Source organism: Triturus cristatus, chromosome 3_1, assembly GCF_964204655.1.
Source record: "Triturus cristatus chromosome 3_1, aTriCri1.1, whole genome shotgun sequence".
NCBI lineage: Eukaryota > Metazoa > Chordata > Amphibia > Caudata > Salamandridae > Triturus > Triturus cristatus.
In genome coordinates, this window is record NC_140583.1 from 999,525,477 (window position 1) to 999,541,020 (window position 15,544).

Here is a 15,544-nt window from a genome sequence, read left to right on the forward strand (position 1 = left end):
ATATTAAGGGGAGAGGAGGTCTGCCACTCGATCACAAGGATGATGTCATCAGTGATGTCATTTGAGATGTCATTTGATGTGTCATCAGTGATGTCATGAGTGATGTCATGGACCATGTCACGAGTGATATGTGACATCATCAGAAGTGCATTGCGGGCACACGAGTTATAGTTAGCTAAACTAACTATAACAGGGGAATTTCAATGGTTTTGTACGAGTGAAACGTCCAGCTAACAATAAGGCCCCTGAAACCTATGGTTTTTTCAGTGAATTTCTAAGGTTTTTTAAATGCTAATTCCTAACTATAACGTGCCTGAAACCTATGGTTTTTTCAGTTTTTTAAATGCTAATTTGTGACTATGCCTACAGAGAGAGGAAATGTGAAGAAAGAAGAAAAAACGCACAGAAAGAAAGAATAGAAATGTAGGAAGAAGCAACAGAATTCCACAAACACGAAGAAAAGTGCAGGAAGAAGGATAACGTGCAGAAAGAACAAACAGAAGAGCAGAAAGAAGCCTTGTTGCAAAATCATCCTGTACCCTCAACTTTTTCAGACGGATACTGGTGGTAACTGAGTCTGACTAACCAGTCCTAGAGCCAGTGCTATGTTAAAAGACATTCAGAATACAGTGAAAACACCTACATACACTAGGGAACACTATGCATTGGGGTCCCCCTGTGATTAGCATGACCTCCTCTGTAAGCCCCTAGTATATAATAGAGCAGGGGATTAAAACTACCTCTAAAAATGCGCCACAGGGCGTGTTTGCATAAGTCACATTAGGCCCCGTCCCCTCCCTTCCCCACTGTGTAAACACGCCCTGTGGCCATTTTAAGTTGGGAGATTAAGTCCCTTGAATCCTGAGGGTCCCTAGGTTCCAACAAGAACACTAGGTACCTCCAGTAAGCAGCACAGAGCTGCGTTGCAGAGAGGTGTAAAAAGTGGCACGACCTGGACCACCTCTCTGCAACGCAGCTCAGTGGCACTTACTGGAAGCACCTGGTGGGCTAGTTAGCCCCCAGGGGCCCTCAGGATTGAAGGGGAATTATTTCCCGAACTTAAAACGCGCCATAGGGCGTGTTTGCACACGTCACCTCAGGCCCCGTCTCCTCCCTTCCCCACTGTGTAAACATGCCCTGTGGCCGTTTTTTAAGTTGTGAGATTAAGTCCCCTTGATTCCTGAGGGTCCCTAGGGGAAAAATAGCCCACTAGGTACATCCAGTAAGCGCCATTGCAAAGAGGCGTAAAAAGTGGCACGGCCTGCACCACTTCTCTGCAACACAGAGCAGTGGCGCTTACTGGAAGCACCTGGTGGGCTAGTTGGCCTCCAGGGTCCCTCAGGATTGAAAGGGAATTATTTCCCCAACTTAAAACGTGCCACAGGGCATTTTTGCATACGTCAACTCAGGCCCCGTCCCCTCCCTTCACCACTGTGTAAACGCACCCTGTGGCCGTTCTAAGTTGAGAGATTAAGTCCCCTTGAATCCTAAGGGTCCCTAGGCTCAAACTAGCCCACTAGGTACCTCCAGTAAGCGCCACAGAGCTGCGTTGTATAGAGGTGTAAAAAGGGGCGTGGCCTCAGAACCCCTGTCTGCAACGCAGCTCCCTGGCGCATACTGGAGATACCTGTTGGGCTACTTGGCCCTCAGGGATCCTCAGTATTGAAGGGGAATTAATTCCCCAACTTACAACTGGCCAGGGTTCGCGTTTGCAGAGTGCTGCAAGGAGGGGGCATGGCCTCCGGCGCGATGCCGGTCTTTTATTTATTTTATTTTTTTAAGAAGGAGGGCTGTGTGGCCCCCTTTCTTTTTCTAATTTATTGGCCTTGGGGACCCCATCCCCAAGGGCCTGCACCCTAATTTTTTTCTTGAAAAAAATAATTGTGGCCCTCCCAAGGCCTTAATCGGCCCCGGGGACCCCAACCCCGGGTCATGGCCTTTTTTTTATTATTCTTTAGGCGGGGGGCTGGGTTGTCTCCCTCCTCAGACCCCATCCCCTTGGGCCGGACTTTGTTTTTTATTATTTAAAAAAAATATATATTTATAGAAACACCTAGGACATGCTGGACAAACCGTATGTACCTATCACCATGACGATTTGCATGTTATTCATTAAAAGGCGACTATGCCTACAATGAATCCACGTGGAATGTATTTACACCGCTAGTGAAGCTCTGACGTGTCTGACGCCCTACCGTGCCTAATCCCGGCGCCCCCGCCGAAGGGTACTCTCCAAGTAGACACCCTTGTCGTTTATTTATGCAAACATGGGTAGCTATTGACAGGCACATTTAATACACACGCACACCAAGCCACAACCGGATGTGTAATACTTTTTATTTTACTCTCTGGAAAGGAGACAAACCTCACTTGAGAGTCACAGCGTGCTCCTGGCTGAGCCCAAAGGCTGTGTTACACCCACCAGTGCCTGCCGGGTGCCACACACCTCTGTGTTGTATTCCACCAGCTAGTGCGTATGCTATGACACTCTCTAGCCCATGTGCACTGTAACACCACCCTGTGAATATGTCATGCCACACTTGCCTTCGCACGGCTTATATTGCCCTATCTAATGTGCCTTCCTCGATGTCTATGTTATAACGCACAGCGCTATGCCATACATATTACAATGTGGGATCCATATCTTTGTCACAGTGCATATGCAACGTTACTCTCCCCAGCACATATTTTATATTACAACTTTAGAGACTAGTTAGGTTACACAACACTGTCCTGTGCATATTACACTCCAAGGCGCATATCGCATAGCACGCGCTAGTGTCTGTGCTATCTCGCGCTCTCCAATGAATCTGTCATTGCACACAATGTATTGCATATTATATTTCACGCCCCGATTAATCTTATATCACACTTTTTGGTGCATAGTTTATACCATATACTATATCTAGTTTTCATTTTCATTCGTGCTCTCAGGACTATGTTCTATATAAAACTGCGTCCACCTACCCTTTTCACGGGCATTACATTTTGCGATGGGGGTGGAGAGTCAGGGGGTGTTTCTGCCAAGTGAGCCCGGAGTCACAGTCACAAACGCCCTCTTCTTCCTGAATAAAAGTGAGATTATGATGCATACTTGTTCATATTTTAAATAGTTCGCACAGACACACATTTTAAAAACAATAAAGTTCCTAATACCCACCTTCTCTGAACAGTTAGCTTGCTGCCCCATCCACCTCCTCCCTATCCTCTGTTGTCTGAATCCATGGACTAGCCTCCTCCCTTCTGCCATGCATGGTCCGGTGTGCTGCCACTGCCCTCCATTTAACATGATGTACCAGTCCACTCCTCCTGCCCTCCATTGCCCAATTCTATGGCCCATCATTGACCTCCTGCTTAGCCTCTGTGCTTAGCATGCTGCCCCTATTCTCCTTCCCCCTGCCCTCCGATGTCTTTGTGCATGGCCCTGCTCCATCATTTTTGCCCACCATGTTCCATGGACCTGCCACTCCTATCTACTCTGAGTGTTCTGTTGAGCTGCCACTCCCCTCCCACCTGCCTAGCATTGTCAGATGACTGTAACCTGTCCCTGCCACCTCCACCCTGCCTGTCCACATGCCATGCCCCTATCCCCTTCCTCCTGTCCTCCATGGTCCATTTTACTGCCACACCCTTCTGCCCTCCCTGGTCTGTTGTGCTGTAACTGCTCCTCCTGCCTGCCCCGCGTGGTCTGTTGTGAGGCCCCTTCCCCTGAACTCTCTTGTCTGTGCCCAGGTCCTGACCCTCCCTTCTATCCTCCATGGTCCTTTGTGCATGCCCCTGCACCCTCCTTCTTGCCCATCATAGCCATTGTGCTGCCACTAACCCTCCCGCTTTCCATGCATGGTCTTCTGTGCTGCCATGGCCCCTCCCACCTTCCCTGTGTGGGCAGCTGCCTGCCCCTGACCCCCTCCCACCTTCCCTCCATGGCCTGTGTGTATGCCATCATAGTCTCATTGTTGCTCTCCATGTTGTGTCTTGTTTCTAGTGCCCATCCTGCCTGACCTCCATGGTCATCTTGCTGCTCCTCCCCTGCCCCCTTGTCCCCAGCCCTCTGTTTCCATGTGCAGACCCCTATTCCCTCCCTCCTGGCTTGTCTGTTCCATTGTAATGCCCCTGATCCGTCCCTCCTGCCCTTTATGGTCTGTTATGCTGAAGCGTTCTCTCCTGTCTGTCCATTATGGTCAGCTAGCTACCATTGCCTCTTTCCCCTCTGTTGTCTGTTGTCCATGTGCATGGTCCTGTCCCCTCCCTATTGCTTTCTATGGATTGTTGTGCTGCACTCCCGTCCCGCATGCCCTGTGTTTTGTATTGTGCAGCTGCAAACCCTGATGCCTGCCCTGTAGGGTCAGTTTGGTGCACCTCTCCATGTCCCTCCTGTCCTCTGTTATCCGAGTCCATGTCCCTACCCCAATTCCTCCTGCCTACCATGATCCAATGTACCATACTTGTGAACATTTTGAACTTGGTAAGAGGGAGATTTTGAAAACAAACTGGGGTATTGGTTTTCCCCTTTGAGTTACATTGAAAAAGAGGAGATTGTAGACAGGAGACTGATCAAATAAAGCTCATTTGAGCTTAAAAACATTGGACGTTTCCTAGGTGAAACGGGTCTGCTGGCATGTATGGTTGTACTACCACTGCCTCCTCATTCTGCCCACAATGGTCTATTATATTGCCACAGCCTCTCTTGCCACTCCTATATTGTTGATTTGTTGCCCCTGCCCCCCCTTTCCACTGTCCTCCATAGTCTGTTGTGCTGCAACTGCCCTTCCTGCCTGCCCAGTGTGGTCAAATTGTTCCCTCTGCACTCTCCAACCTGCTTTCAGTTTTCAGAGTCCGTGCCCCTGGCCTCTGCCTCTCAACAGTATCCCAATGAACAACTAGATTGCTAACATTCAATATTTATTACAAAAGTGTGGAACGCCTGACATCATCTTGATGTAATCAAAACTGTAATACCTAGAGCATTTCCTTTAGAAATTACATATATGAGAGGGTCTTATTTGCATCAAAATTATGGCTAGTGCTCTAAAAAACTAAAATGAGGACATATTTTCTGAGTTTTGAAATAGCGACAAAGAACTTTTAAATTATTTGTAATCTTTATGTTTTTTTACCCAGTTGACCACTTGATTAAATGTTGCACCTAGGGGAGAGGATGTGGTGTTACTTCCAGAGCTGCAGACTTTGAAACTGGGGAACCAGATTGGAGTTTCTGCTTCAGCTCAACATTCTGTGATTCTGGTCAAATCACTTAATCTCCCCATGTCCACAACCAAAAAATGAATTTAATCTTGTGTGATGTAACCAATGCTCATGTAAAGCACTCCAATACCTGACAAGTCTGCACTATATACAACTGCAAATACACAAAAAAAGAAGTGTTTTGCACACTTCTGTCACTGGGCTACATGTGGGCTACATCTGGGTGATATTTGTGCTGCATTTGGGCTCTTTTGTCTCTGGTGGCCATTTTGGGAGATTTATTTGTTATGAAGTTTCCTAATTTCCTCATTTACTGCAGTCTCCTCAGTAGGAAATGCTTTCAGTTTTTTACTTTGATTCCATCAAGAAGGTATTCAGATATGTCACACATAGTGCCATAAATTCTGAATGTTAGCACTCTAGTTGCTCATTAGATCAATGTAGTAAAGCTACTGCTCACCACGGAAGTCTGCTGCTGGTATTAAAAGTGCATGTTTCAGTCTGCATATCAGAATTTTTTAATGAAATAGAAGAGGATTTGAGAAGTCACTCAAAATGTGCCCTAATTTTTCTTTCTTCAGCACTAATCATATTTTCTATGGCAAAATGAATCCCCTCATTGTGTTCATTTTTAAATTAAATGTTTTAAGTGTTACCAGTTTATTCCAATCAAGATGGCTTCAGGTGTGCCATACCTTTGTCATAAGTAAGACTGTTAGCGCTTGAGTTGTTCGTTAGAACACTCTGGGACATTCTGTCATTGGGCTATATTTGGGCTACATCTGGGTGATATTTGGGCTACATCTGGGTGATATTTGGGCTACATTTGGGCTCTTTTGTCTCTCTTGGCCATCTTGGGAGATTTATTTGTTATGAAGTTTCCTAATTTCCTCATTTACTGCAGTCACCTCAGTAGGAAATACATTCAGTTTTTTACTTTGGTTCCATCAAGAAGGCATTCAGATGTGTCAGATATTTGCCATAAATTCTGAATGTTAGCACTCTAGTTTCTCATTAGATCACTGTAGTAAAGCTACTGCTCACCAGGGAAGTCTGCTGCTGGTTTTCAAAGTGCAGGTTTCAGTCTGCATGTCAGAATTTGTTTATGAAATAGAAGAGGATTTGAGAATTCAAAATGTGCCCTAATTTTTCTTTCTCCAGCACTAATCATAATTTCTATAGCAAAATGAACCCCCTCATTTTGTTCCTTTGTAAATTAAATGTTTTAAGTGTTACCACTTTATTCCAATCAAGATGGCTTCAGGTGTGCCATACTTTTGTCATAAGTAAGACTGTTAGCGCTCTAGTTGTTCATTAGAACACTCTGGGACATTTTGTCATTGGGCTATACTTGGGCTACATCTGGGTGATATTTGGGCTACATTTGGGCTCTTTTGTCTCTGGTGACCATTTCGGGAGAGTTATTTGTTATGAAGTTTCCTAATTTACTACAGTCTCCTCAGTAGGAAATACTTTCAGTTTTTTACTTTGATTCCATCAAGAAGGCATTCAGATGTGTCAGACATTTGCCATAAATTCAGAATGTTATCACTCTAGTTGCTTATTAGATCACTGTAGTAAAGCTACTGCTCACCAGGGAAGTCTGCTGCTGGTATTGAAAGTGCATGTTTCAGTCTGCATATCAGAATTTTTTAGGAGACTGTAGTAAATGAGGAAATTAGGAAACTTCATAACAAATAAGTCTCCCAAAATGGCCACCAGAGACAAAAGAGCCCAAATGTAGCCCAAATATCATCCAGATGTAGCCCAAGTATAGCCCAATGACAGAATGTCCCAGAGTGTTCTAACGAACAACTAGAGCGCTAACAGTCTTACTTATGACAAAAGTATGGCACACCTGAAGCCATCTTGATTGGAATAAAGTGGTAACACTTAAAACATATAATTTACAAAGGAACAAAATGAGGGGTTTCATTTTGCCATAGAAATTATGATTAGTGCTGCAGAAAGAAAAATTAGGGCACATTTTGACTTCTCAAATCCTCTTCTAGTTCATAAAAAATTTCTGACATGCAGACTGAAACATGCACTTTGAATACCAGCAGTAGACTTCCCCGGTGAGCAGTAGCTTTACTACAGTGATCTAATGAGCAACTAGAGTGCTAACATTCAGAATTTATGGCAAATGTGTGACACATCTGAATGCCTTCTTGATGGAACCAAAGTAAAAAACTGAAAGTATTTCCTACTGAGGAGACTGCAGTAAATGAGGAAATTAGGAAACTTCATAACAAATAAATCTCCCAAGATGCCCACCAGAGACAAAAGAGCCCAAATGTAGCCCAAATATCACCCAGATGTAGCCCAAGTATAGCCCAATGACAGAATGTCCCAGAGTGTTCTAACGAACAACTAGAGCACTAACAGTCTTACTTATGACAAAAGTATGGCACACCTGAAGCCATCTTGATTGGAATAAACTAGTAACACTTGAAACATTTAATTTAAAAAGGAACACAATGAGGGGGTTCATTTTGCCATAGAAATTATGATTAGTGCTGAAGAAAGAAAAATTAGGGCACATTTTGAGTGACTTCTCAAATCCTCTTCTATTTCATTAAAAAATTCTATTATGCAGACTGAAACATGCACTTTTAATAGCAGCAGCAGACTTCCGTGGTGAGCAGTAGCTTTACTACAGTGATCTAATGAGCAACTAGAGTGCTAACATTCTGAATTTATGGCAAATGTGTGACATATCTGAATACCTTCTTGATGGAATCAAAGTAAAAAACTGAAAGCATTTCCTACTGAGGAGACTGCAGTAAATGAGGAAATTAGGAAACTTCATAACAAATAAATCTCCAAAGATGGCCACCAGAGACAAAAGAGCCCAAATGCAGCACAAATATCACCCAGACGTAGCCCACATGTAGCCCAATGACAGAAGTGTGCAACACACTTATTTTTTGTGTATTTGTAGTTTTATATAGTGCAGACTTATCAGGTATTGGAGTGCTTTACATGAGCATTGGTTACATCACACAAGATCAAATTCATTTTGGTTGTAGACATGGGGAGATTAAGTGATTTGACCAGAATCACAGAATATTGAGCTGAAGCAGAAACTCCAACCTGGTTCCCCAGTTGCAAAGTCTGCAGCTCTGGAAGTGACACCACATCCTCTCCCCTAGGTGCAACATTTAATCAAGTGGTCAACTGGATAAAAGAACATAAAGATTACAAATAATTTAAAAGTTCTTTGTCGCTATTTGAAAACTCAGAAAATATGTCCTCATTTTAGCTTTTTAGAGCACTAACCATAATTTTGATGCAAATAAGACCCTCTCATATATGTCATTTCTAAAGGAAATGCTCCAGGTATTACAGTTTTGATTACATTAAGATGACGTCAGGCGTTCCACACTTTTGTAATAAATATAGAATGTTAGCTATCTAGTTGTTCATTGGAATACTGTTGAGAGGCAGAGGCCAGGGGCACGGACTCTAAACATTGAAGGCAGGTAGGAGAGTGCAGAGGCAACAATTTGACCACACTGGGCAGGCAGGAAGGGCAGTGGCAGAACAACAAACTATGGAGGGCAGTGGAAAGGGGGGCAGGGGCAACAAACCAACAATACAGGACTGACAAGAGAGGCTCGGCACTATAATAGACCATTGTGGGCAGAAGGAAGAGGCAGTGGTAGTACAACCATACATGCCAACAGACCCGTTTCAGCCAGGAAACGTCCAATGTTTTTGAGCTCAAATGGGCTTCATTTCATCTGTCTCCTGTCTACAATCTCCTCTTTTTCAATGTAACTCAAAGGGGAAAATCAATACCCCAGTTTTTTTAAAAAAATCTCCCTCTTACCAAGTTCAAAATGTTCGCAAGTATGGTACATTGGATCATGGTAGGCAGGAGGAATTGGGGTAGGGACATGGACTCAGATAACAGAGGACAGGAGGGACATGGAGAGGTGCACCAAATTGACCCTACAGGGCAGGCATCAGGGTTTGCAGCAGCACAATACACCACACAGGGCATGCGGGACAGGAGTGCAGCACAGCAATCCATAGAAAGCAATAGGGAGGGGACAGGACCATGCACATGGACAACAGAGAACAGAGGGGAAAGAGGCAATGGTAGCTAGCTGACCATAATGGACAGATAGGAGAGAAAGCTGCAGCATAACAGACCATAAAGGGCAGGAGGGACGGATCAGAGGCATTACAATGGAACAGACAAGCCAGGAGGGAGGGAATAGGGGTCTGCACATGGAAACAGAGGGCTGGGGGCAAGGGGGCAGGGCAGGAGCAGCAAGATGACCATGGATGTCAGGCAGGATGGGCCCTATAAACAAGACACACCACGGAGAACAACAATGAGACTATGATGGCATACACACAGACCATGGAGGGAAGGTGGGAGGGGGTCAGGGGCAGCTAGCTGACCACACAGGGAAGGTGGGAGGGGCCATGGCAGCACAGAAGACCATGCATGGCAAGCGGGAGGGTTAGTGGCAGCACAATGGCTATGATGAGCAAGAAGGAGGGTGCAGGGGCATGCACAAGGGACCATGGAGGATAGAAGGGAGGGTCAGGACCTGGACACAGACAAGAGAGTTCAGGGGAAGGGGCCTCACAACAGACCGCACGGGGCAGGCAGGAGGAGCAGTTGCAGCACAACAGACCAGGGAGGGCAGAAGGGTGTGGCAGTAAAATGGACCATGGTGGACTGGAGGAAGGGGATAGGGGCATGGCATGTGGACAGGCAAGGTGGACGTGGCAGGTACAGGTTATAGTCATCTGACAATGCTAGCCAGGTGGGAGGGGAGTGGCCGCTCAACAGAACACTCAGAGTAGATAGGAGTGGCAGGTCCATGGAACATAGTGGGCAAAAAGGATGGAGCAGGGGCATGCACAAAGACATCGGAGGGCAGGGGGAAGAAGAATAGGGGCAGCAAGCTAAGCACAGAGGCTTAGCAGGAGGTCAATGATGGGCCATGGAATTTGGCAATGGAGGGCAGGAGGTTTGGACTGGTACATCATGCTAAATTGAGGGCAGTGGCAGCACATCAGACCATGCATGGCAGGAGGGAGGAGGCTAGTCCATGGATTCAGACAACAGAGGATAGGGAGGAGGTGAATGGGGCAGCAATCTAACTGTTCAGAGAAGGTGGATATTAGGAACTTTATTGTTTTTAAAATGTGTGTCTGTGCGAACTACTTTAAATATGAACAAGTATGCAGCATAATCTCACTTTTATTCAGGAAGAAGAGGACGTTTGTGATTGTGACTCCGGGCTCACTTGGCAGAAACACCCCCTGACCCTCCACCCCCCATCGCAAAATGTAATGCCCATGAAAAGGGTAGGTGGACGCAGTGTTATATAGAACATAGTCCTGAGAACAGTATTGAAAATAAAAACTAGATATAGTATATGGTATAAACTATGCACCAAAAAGTGTGATATAAGATGAACCGGGGCGTGAAATATAATATGCAATACATTGTGCGCAATGACAGATTCATTGGAGAGCGCGAGATAGCACAGGCACTAGCGCGTGCTATGCGATATGCGCCTTGGAGTATAATATGCACAGGGCAGTGTTGTGTAACCTAACTAGTCTCTAAAGTTGTAATATAAAATATGTGCTGGGGAGTGTAACGTTGCATATGCACTGTGACAAAGATATGGATCCCAGGTTGTAATATGTATGGCATAGCGCTGTGCGGTATAACATAGGCATCGAGGAAGGCACGTTGGATGGGGCAATATAACCTGTGCGAAGGCAAGTGTGGCATGACATATTCACGGGGTGGTGTTACAGTGCACATGGGCTAGAGAGTGTCATAGCATACACACTAGCTGGTGGAATACAACACAGAGGTGTGTGGCACTCAGCGGGCACTGGTGGGTGTAATACAGCATTTGGGCTCAGCCAGGAGCATGCTGTGACTCTCAAGTGAGGTTCGTGTCCTTTCCAGAGAGCAAAATAAAAAGTATTACACATCTGGCGGTGGATGTGTGTTTTATTAACAGTGAGGGGGGTTTCTTGCATAGTTTGGTTGAATTTTTGTCGAATCCCCTTTAAATGGCTTGGTGTGCGTGTGTATTAAATGTGCCCGTCAATAGCTACCCATGTTCGTATAAATAAATGACAAGGGTGTCTACTTGGAGAGTACCCACCGGCGGGGGCACCGGGATTAGGCACGGTAGGGCGTCAGACACGTCAGAGCTTCACTAGCGGTGTAAATACATTCCACGTGGATTCATTGTATGCATAGTCTCCTTTTAATGAATATCACGCAAATCGTCATGGTGATAGGTACATACGGTTTGTCCAGCATGTCCTAGGTGTTTCTATAAATATATATATTTTTAAATAATAAAAAACAAAGGCCGGCCCCGGGGGATGGGGTCTCCAGGGCCATAAGTGGCCTGAGGAGGTGGAAATGCGGCCCCCCTCCTAAAGAATAAAAAAAACCGAAAAGGCCATGACCCGGCGGTTGGGGTCCCCGGGGCCGACTAAGACCTTAGGAGGGCCAAATTAATTTTTTTCAACAAAAAAAATAAATTAGGGTGCAAGCCCTGGGGGATGGGGTCCCCAGGGCCAATAAATTAGAAAAAGAAGGGGGGTCACACAGCCCTCCTTCTTAAAAAAATAAAATAAATAAAAGACCGTCATTGCGCCGGAGCACTCTGCAAATGCGCCCCCTGGCCAGTTGTAAGTTGCGGAATTAATTCCCCTTCAATACTGAGAGTCCCTGAGGGCCAACTAGCCCAACAGGTATCTCCAGTATGCGCCAGGAAGCTGTGTTGCAGACAGGTGTTCTGAGGCCTCGCCCCTTTTTACACCTCTATGCAGCGCAACTCTGTGATGCTTACTGGAGGTACCTAGTGGGCTGGTTTGACCCTAGAAACCCGTAGGATTCAAGGGGACTTAATCTCTCAACTTGGAACAGCCACAGGGCGCGTTTACACAGTGGTGAAGGGAGGGGAAGGGGCCTGAGGTGACGTGTCCAAACACGCCCTGTGGTGCATTTTAAGTTGGGGAAATAATTCCCTTTCAATCCTGAGGAACCCTGGGGGCCAACTAGCCCACCAGGTGCTTCCAGTAAGCGCCACTGCTCTGCGTTGTAGAGAGGTGGTGCAGGCCATGCCCCTTTTTAAACCTCTCTGCAATGGCGCTTACTGGACGTACCTAGTGGGCTATTTTGCCCCTAGGGACCCTCAGGATTCAAGGGGACTTAATCTCCCAATCTAAAAAACGGCCACAGGGCGTGTTTACACAGTGGGGAAGGGAGGGGACGAGGCCTGAGGTGACGTGTGCAAACACGCCCTATGGCGCGGTTTAAGTTGGGGAAATAATTCCCCTTCAATCCTGAGGGCCCCAGGGGGCTAACTAACCCACCAGGTGCTTCCAGTAAGCGCCACTGAGCTGCGTTGCAGAGAGGTGGTCCAGGCCGTGCCACTTTTTACACCTCTCTGCAACGCAGCTCTGTGGCGCTTACTGGAGGTACCTAGTGGTCTAGTTGGACCCTAGGGACCCTCAGGATTCAAGGGGACTTAATCTTCCAACTTAAAACGGCCACAGAGCGTATTAACACAGTGGGGAAGGGAGGGGATGGGGCCTGAGGTGACGTGTGCAAACACGCCCTGTGGTGCGTTTTAAGAGGTAGTTTTAATCCCCTGCCCTATTATATACTAGGGGCTTACAGAGGAGGTCATGCTAATCACAGGGGGACCCCAACGCATAGCGTTCCCTAGTGTATGTAGGTGTTTTCACTGTATTCTGAGTGTCTTTTAACATAGCACTGGCTCTAGAACTGGTTAGTCAGACTCAGTTACCACCAGTATCTGTCTGAAAAAGTTGATGGTACAGGATGATTTTGCAACAAGGCTTCTTTCTGCTCTTCTGTTTGTTCTTACTGCAAGTTATCCTTTTTCCTGCACTTTTCTTCGCCTTTGAGGACTTCTGTTGCTTCTTTCTGCATTTCTTTTTTTTCTTTCTGTGCGTTTTTTTCTTTTTTCACATGTCCTATCTCTGTAGGCATAGTTAGAAATTAGCATTTAAAAAACCTTTGAAATTCACTGAAAAAACATAGGTTTCAGGCACGTTATAGTTAGGAATTAGCATTTAAAAAACCTTAGAAATTCACTGAAAAAACCATAGGTTTCAGGGGCGCTATAGTTAGCTGGACTTTTCACTCATACAAAACCATTGAAATTCCCCTGTTATAGTTAGTTCAGCTAACTATAACTTGCGCGCCCGCAATGCACTGCTGATGACGTCACATATTACATCACTCATGACATGGTCAGTGACATCACTCATGACATCACTGATGACATCTCAAATGACATCACTGATGACATCACTGATGACATCATCCTTGTGATAGAGTGGCAGACCTCCTCTTCCCCATATATATCCTTTGATACACACATTCAAAAATAGAAACTAACATTTTCAAAACTATGTGTAGTGAAGATTACTATCTATATACGTACAATGCTAAGTTAGCACCACCGCGTTAGATGTTAGAAAGCCATCTTGCCGCTTTTGCTGCTTTTGCACACGACACTGTAGTCACATGTTATTAATTGAGAAATGCTTGCTCGACTTTGCTTCACATGAGAACTGTCTGTTGTTCACATCCCTAACAGTGAGCAGCAACCTTGGTCTGAACATTGTGTAAAGAAACAGTCTGGGTCGCTAAATGGTGCATGTTGTTGGGTTCAGGTTGATCAGCCCACTATTTAGCCATAACACGCACGCAGCTGCAAATACCTGAAAGTCGAGTGCTTTTAATAATGCAGGCTACATGTTTTCGACACATTCGGAAGAAGAGCTTTCCCAGGAGCAGAGTCTAGCTGATCCTGTGATGTGATTCCACTAAGCTGATCCTTACGGAATGGGGTTCCCCATTCAAGCCTAGAGACCTTCTATTAGTCTAATAATAATAATATTAGTTTACTGGCGAAAGGAAGGTGGCTCATATCTACTGTCATTTTATTATGATTACTCCTTTCATTTTCTATGGTATTGTAACTATGCTGATGGTTTTGATCTTGATCATTTGTCTGCTTATGTTAGCCAAAGTACTGCATCTTAGGACACGAGGTTTATAAAATAAACTCTTTAAACTTTACTGTGTCTCTGTTTATTCTGTTGTGGACTGATATGAGAATAATTACGAACAGGTATTTCTGATTCCCACCATTCCTGAGAATACCCTAAGTCGCTTGTTCTGGGTTGTCTATACATTGGGACCGCCGAGATAAAACTCGGATAACGAATGGGACACTGATGCTGGTCGGATAAGGGGTTCTGGGTTCTGAGGTGAGTTTTTGGTACACCACAATTCACTGAGGTCCTGGTTTCCTGTGCATAGTTATGTGCATAAGCAGAATTCCTGCAACATGGCGCCCAACGTAGACAATCTACATTTTTGGTCTCGGAATGACTATCATGATTACAAAGGTAGCACAATTAAGCATAAAACACTTTGGGTTAGAGTGGCAGAACTTAAAGAACATCTGCCTCTCGTGAATGTTATTCACACTCTTGGTCACCAACGAGTTGGTGTTGATGCTGTCGGCAACAGCCTAGCTGACGAGGCAGCAAAAACAGCAGTGGCGACATACTTAGTAGCAGCAGTTACAAGTTCACAAAGTAAGATCGATGATGACATCCTGGCAGCTATTGCTGCTACAGAGAAGGGAAATATCCAGGGGGTTTCCCTTCTCGTTACCATTATCGCTTAAGTCCTGATAAGGTTCCATTAGTGAGGATTAACGACGTTGGTGACAGATTGATTCCCAACGCGGACTGCAGACCATCTTTGATATTAGCGGCTCACGAGGGCATGGCGTCCGCGCATGCCGTCGTTGCAGCTACTGTATCTCTGTTACAACAACGTTACTGGTGGTGCGGTTTATATAAACAAGCTCATGCTTATGTTCTTAATTGTGAAATTTGCCAGCAGATAAAACCTTCAACTGCGGCGCGCCCACCACAAACTCAGTTGTACATATCTAATAAACCACTGGGTTGTGTTTATTTAGATCATTGCGGTCCATTTACCTCTGATACTGCGTACAAATACATCTTGGTTGCAGTGGATTCATGCACACGTTTTCTGTGGGTTTGGCCACAAAGGAGGGCTGATGCCCGTACTGTCATCAAGGATTTGTGTGTCTTTGTTGGAAGTTTTGCATGTGGTACCTTTCATTCTGATCAGGGCCCTGCGTTCGCCTCTAAGGCGTACAAAGAAGCCATGAGAAATTTGGGGGTCGAAGCCAAATGTTCGTCTCCATACCGACCTGAGGGTAATAGTGTGGTGGATCGAATGAACCGTGACTTAAAG